Source organism: Silene latifolia, chromosome 3 (genome assembly GCF_048544455.1).
Source record: "Silene latifolia isolate original U9 population chromosome 3, ASM4854445v1, whole genome shotgun sequence".
Classification (NCBI taxonomy): domain Eukaryota; kingdom Viridiplantae; phylum Streptophyta; class Magnoliopsida; order Caryophyllales; family Caryophyllaceae; genus Silene; species Silene latifolia.
In genome coordinates this window covers 110,171,635-110,178,014 of record NC_133528.1, presented here as the reverse complement: position 1 = coordinate 110,178,014, position 6,380 = coordinate 110,171,635, and the positions used below count along the sequence as shown (strand labels likewise).

General features: G+C 39.7%; 1 long non-coding RNA gene across 1 annotated transcript; it reads left to right on the top strand.

Annotated features, from left to right (window-relative positions):
• The first annotated feature begins 592 nt into the window (after positions 1 to 592).
• Positions 593 to 2,467, top strand: LOC141646225 (uncharacterized). The gene is made up of 3 exons (XR_012545444.1): positions 593 to 785; positions 926 to 960; positions 2,031 to 2,467. It is a non-coding gene; the product is annotated as an uncharacterized LOC141646225 (long non-coding RNA).
• The last annotated feature ends 3,913 nt before the right edge of the window (positions 2,468 to 6,380 follow it).

The window sequence follows — 6,380 nt, the reverse complement described above, 5'->3', positions numbered from 1 at the left end:
GGCTTGCACTAGAATATAGTTTAGTGCATTAAGAAAATATTCATTCATCAAAAATTAAGAATTTTAGAAAGAGAAAATACTTCCTCTCCTCTCCTCTCTCAACCGGTTTTTGGGAGATTAAAAACCAAATTATTTTGGGTCATTTTTCTACTAAAATTAATATTATCTAGTACTCATAATATTAATTTTAATTAAGAGTAAGCTTTGGGTATAAATCCTTGGGAGAGATCCTACACTTGGGTCTTTGTTCATCCAAAAGGAAAGCTCAAGAACAAGAGAGAAAGGTGATCTCTCTTGTGCCCATTTGAACCGAAAATCCAATGTAAGAATGGATGTTTCTTCCTTATTTTGTTTATTTGTTTGCATGCATATGATCATTAGTTAATTTTATGACACTACTACAAAATATGGAATAAGTAACGCTAAATAGAGAACACTTCAATTAAATAAGCGTTTTATAAAATTACAGAGAACGCTTCTTACAAATAACCGTTATCTAAAAAATAAATAGAGAATGCCTATAACTACAATCGTTATCTATTGAGGAAAAGAATAAAATATAAAATATCCCTAGGTATGTGAGTATTTAGATTTCCCTGTCTTTTTAATTCACTCTTAATTTCTTCTTCTTTTTTTTGAGGGAAATTAACTCTATTTTCTTCACCATCAACACACTATTTCGTCGGTTCTCCTCCGCAGTCCGCACTGCTCTCTCGAGTCACTCATCAGTCATCCGTCTCCTTTGTCATTGGTCATCATCAATTCACATTTGTTCTCTTAAATTGGTAAGTTTCCGATTTTTTTCCCATATAAATTCTTTTCATTTTCAATTTCATCAAAGGTAAAGCCTAAACCCTAATTTCGTTTAGGAGTGTTGTAATTGGGGTTTTTATATGAACTTGTTTGGTTGGTTTATATTGATTAGAGTCCTGCGGAATCATTCATCAAGCCATTTGCGAGGTAAAGTAATTCACACCCATTGTATGATCTTAATTATATGTCGGTAATTGGGTATTTGGGGGAAGTAGAGTAATGGAGGTGTAATGCACCCCAACTGTTCGATGTATTGCCCCTATGAATGTACTTGTAAGAAAATATACGGAGTAAATGAATTAAGGATGAAAGTTTAAGGTCTTTATCACTTTTGTTGTTCTGGTGTAGTCCTAATGGTTTCATTGAGTTGCTTGTTTAATTTAAACGCCAGTAAGTTTGAAGGACCAACACATGAAGAAAATTATCATCCGAGTTGTCTGTATAAGGATATGATTGGCATGATTAAGTGAATCCGTTTAACTAGAAAAATTGATAGGTTCGGATCTCAAGTTAGTCCACTACTCCACTGTGTATAAACTAATAGAAAGTATATTAATTCATATCCCTTCTTTAAAATTAGGAACTCGCTTTGTAGTGAATTTTTTATCATATGTAAATCACTTTAGAGGCTTAGATGCACTCTATGCTGATAGAAATGTTCTCCTGAGTTACTTGGTTATTGCATAATTTATCTCTCTTCTTCAAAATTAGGAGCTCACACGCATGGACGCAGTAGGATACCACTTGTATCACTATTACACTATTGACATCATATTGATTTACAAAAATGTGTTAGGTGGCTGCAAGATGGTCTTCTTGGTTAATCGATGAACACTTTAGCATATTTTTTCCTTTGCATGTCAATTAAGCAGAAGTATTATACTCTACAAGGAATAAGTTAGCAGGTTTGATACCAAAAAGACTTTTTCGAGTACTCTAACATCTGAGTGAACTCTAGAGGTTGTTATTAATTATTTTCGGAAGATGTCTGCTTTCACTATTAGTTGTTGTCTGGGGTAGGTCAAGTTAGTCAAAAATAAAATCTAAAGAGGATTTATGTGCACTCTATTATATTATCCAGATTCGGAATCTTCTCTTAACGCTTGGTATGTTGAAATGTAAACCCGTGACAAGTATGTTGTGTTTGTTGTATACGGTAACACGGTTGCCCGGGTGCATATATCCAACGATAATAGCACCGAATTTGACAAATACAGATGAGTTAGTCTAGGAGCTTCTATATTGGCGGATTCAAACCTACACAAATTCGGATGATGATTCATGTTAACCTACCCTAACCTTTGTTGGGACTAAGGCTTTGTTGTCGTTTCGGAGGCCTCAGATGTCACACCCAGCATCAACCAAGGTAACATTTTATTTCTCTTTTCACAATTTGATAAATGTTTGATGATTCTTTGTTATTAAGGACTATGACTGTAAGGTCTTGAAAAATCTTGTTGTATTGTTGTTGAAGTTACTTTGAAGTTTGACTCGCTTTTGTACTGCCAAGTCATTTCATAAATATAGAGAGACAGTTGATCGTGGAGGTTGCGTTGTCTTGTTTTCCTCTCATAACCTTTTGTCAGAGTACTCATAGCTTGTTTTAAGTTTAGATTGATCTCACATTATTTAGTGCATTCATTTTCGATTGTTATTGTCGAGTCATTGAGCTTATATTGTGGCAACTTAAAATTTGTTAGCTCAAGGCATTCTAAGTAGTTCTCTGCAAGTAAGTTGGCATCAACTTGTTTTTATTTATCCTAGATTTATATGTCCTTGCTGTTGTATTATTGTCTAATCGCGGTGGGCGAAAATTCTAGCTAGTCAAGTATATTGTATCATTACAGGTGCTAGTCAAGTGCATGGTCTCAAATCCAGTAGGTATGAGTTTATGACTAGTGAACTTTTAAAATGACACCTCTAAATTTTCAGCAATCACAAATCATGTCGTTTATGGTCTGTTTTGATACAGTATAGAGGAAGAGGAATGGTTGCTGGTTTGCTTATGCATAGATTTGAGAACCGCACCCACACATCCGAGTTCAGATGGAGCTTGCAAAAGTGAAGCGTTGTACCTGGTTGCTTCAGCTCGTGTTAATGGGCATATGTGTATCTTAAGTTAGCTTTATTATTCAGTCATTTGTAATCTAGACACAGGTAGAGCATATTTCAGTATGTATGGTGTTTACTGTTTAGGATTGTGATAAATGATAGTGTGTAATTGTCAAATTTCAAGTAATAAAATGCCTAATTTCTCCTTTTTTGTGTCTCTTTCTTTTTATTATACAATTATTTATCCAATTATATTATATAGAATTAATATTAATTATTATTATTATTATTTTTTCCAAAAAATATATGAATAGAGAACGCTTGTTATGCCCAACTGATCTCTTTTCTTAGGAAAAGAGAACTGTCATAAAGCTAGACAGTTCTCTTTTCTCAAGGAAAAGAGAACGGGTCCCAAACACAACCGTTCTCTATAGTTGTGAATACAAAACGCCTTTTTAAACCGTTCTCTAAGCTTTAGAGAACGCTGACCTAAAGAACGCTCCTAAGTCGTTCTCTAAAGCCCATTTTAACAGTTCTCTAAGCTAGTTTTTGTAGTAGTGTGACAAATTAAATTATAACATATATGAATATGTAAGTATATAGATCTACTTTTCCTTCACCTTCGAGGTCACTAAACGGTCCACCTCAAGTCTTGTTAACCCAAGCAAGTCTCTAAATTTGCTCTTATACCCTTGCGAAGTAGAAGGAATGGCAGGCAAGTGTTCAGGGTCCTACCCACCAATCGCGGCAATTTCTTCAGGAAATGGGCAAATGTCGCCTCCGGGGAAAGCAAAAACATGATAATTCGGGTCCCAGTAATCAAGACAAGCATCCAAGAATGGTTTGACAACCTTGATAAGCTTCAAACTCAACAATGATCCAAGATTATAGGTGCCCATGTCGTATTTCTCCAGGTTGGAAAACTCGTTGGTCCATTCATTTAGGCGAATCTCTAAAGTATTCATGATGAATGTTTATTTTGAGGACTTTATGTAATAAGACGAGGAAGCGATGGAAGAATTATGTGAATAAAAGCTCCATCGACGTCTCTATTTATACTAAAACTCTATTTCCTAAAATCTGCCAGAACAGACACACCTGGGAACAGGCGCAGCACCTGCTGCGCCTCTTCAAAGGGACGCACTCATCTTTGCGCCTCTTCCTCGCCTAGGTTTCGTGATTTTCCGCGTTGGATCTTTCCTAAATTCCTTGACGAATAATTTCCTATTCCTACGGGTTATTATTTTGGTAAATACGTGGAAATTACCATATTCCATGTTTCCTAATTCCGCGGGCGCGCATTTCGAGGCAATATCACCATTTTCGTCATTTTATCACACTTGTACATTTTCATTTTAGGAAATAATTTTCATTTTAATGTAATTCTTTTTTTAGGAAATAATTTTCATTATAATTTAATTCATTTCAAAATTCATATATTTATTTCATTTATATATTTCTTTCATTTCTTTTTCATTTCATTTCTAACTTATAGGTTTCTATTTTTTTCTTTTTTTAGGGGTAACCCTCCCTACCGTCCGGTCATTTCCGGCAAAATTTTTGCATTTTCGCATTTTCTCTTGCATTTTTTGCATTTTTTTTGAGTCATTCGTTTTGAGCTAATTCAGGCCATGTGTATATACAAATGTATGTTCTACGTGATTTATATGTAAATTTCGGCAGCATGACGGCATAAACCGTCATCTACCAAACCTGTTCAAAGCTAACCTGCAGATACAAGCAACGCAACCCAGCAGCAAAGGCACTCAGGCCATCATATATACAACAAAAAGGGAAATATACAACAAACTGGGGGCTCGAGCCCCAAGCAGAGTCCAAAATGTCCAAAATCAAGGTCCAAAAATGTACAAATGTGCAAGAGAAACAACAACAAAGCAAAACTACTGTCGGTCGCCCTCCAGCTCCGCAACTCTTGCCGCAAGAGCAGCAATCTCGGCGTCGCGAACCTCGAGCTCCCTCAACAAGCGAGTTGTCTCCTCCCGAGACTGAGCCAACTCTCGCTCCAGCTCACGGTCCCCCTGTAAACAACAAAATTGGCTCATGTCAATCATTTCAAGCAATTACAAGAGAATTTTGGAAAATCAAAATTCAAAAATGGAATAGACACAAGGTTCATACCTGACGACCTCGACGGCAGTAGCTCGCAGCCGGTTGGCCACCCTCCATAACGCCACGAACCGAGACGGCGCAACCTGCATTTTCGAAAAGAAGTTCTCAATAATCGAATAAGTTCAATCAAATGTGTTCTTACACAAAAATTATGCAAATTAGAGGCTCACCCTCCGAATCAGGTGCTGCCAATCGTCCAGGCCAGCATCCGTCACAGCCACGTCAAAGTCACGCAGCTCGGAGATCGTCGTCCTCCCGGTCGTGTCAGTGTACTCAAGGGTCTCGGGGTACTCTGGGGGCTCGATGCCTGCCGCCTCAACCTCCTGCAAAGTCCGATGTTTCTCGTTATTTGGTGATCTTTCGTCGCATTCCCAAAATCAAAAATCAAGAAGGATAAATATGCTTACCACAACCGGCCAGTACGCCAACCTCTCGTAGAGGAACGCCGAGTAGTCCTCACCAGGAAGAAGGAGGGCGTCACCACCAACGCCAGCCAAGTCAGCCTCCCTCTCAGCCTCAGAAGGCTCCCTGAACATCGTTTTAGGAGGGTCGATGGGAACCGTCAACACGTCCCGAGAGCACTGACGAGCCAAGCGCTCGCCCAAGTACCAGACAGGACCCATCGACGTCCTCAACAGCAGCCGGCTCGAGCTCCTAGGTCGAAGGACCTCAGCCACAAAAGGAGGCGCTCCAGCGTACTCCACCCAAGGCCTGGGCACCCACTGGGACAAGACAAACAAGGAATCATTCTTATGATCGATTAAAGGCAATATAGAAGCAAAATGAATATAAGTGAGATGCTCACGCTGTCCAGTTGAAGAGCGTTCACGTCCCGCCGGTAGACACCGTGAGAGGAACGCTTGCTCCTCGTCGTGCACATCACCCAATCCCTCACGACGGGATAGGCCTTCTCCAGCGGCTCCGCCCTCTTGGGCGAGAGGCTCGGAAAGTAGGAGTACAACCACGCCTGTAAAGCAAGATAGTCAATAACGATCTTTCTTAATTTGATAAGGAAAAGAATTGATTTTAATCCAAATGAAGGTTCATACCTCCAGCAGCAGTCCAGGGCCGACAGCACCAGGAGAAGTCCCCTTCTCCATCAACTCCGGACGAACCATGGCCCTCATGAAGCGGAAAAGGACCGCAAAACCAGAAGTGACCCAGTCCCAACGCCCTAGGGAGCTCAGGTCAGAAAGGAAGGGAAGAAGCTTCGTCGACAACCTCTCTCCCTTGTCTCCGAGGTAGATCGAAGACAGAAACCACCAAAGCCACAAACGAGCCATCTGCTCAGCTGTACAGGGAGGAGGAGCCGTCTCTCTCCCGTCGATCGTCACCAGCGCCGGGATCTTCCCCGTAAAGTAGTCTCGGACATAGGAACTGGGCAC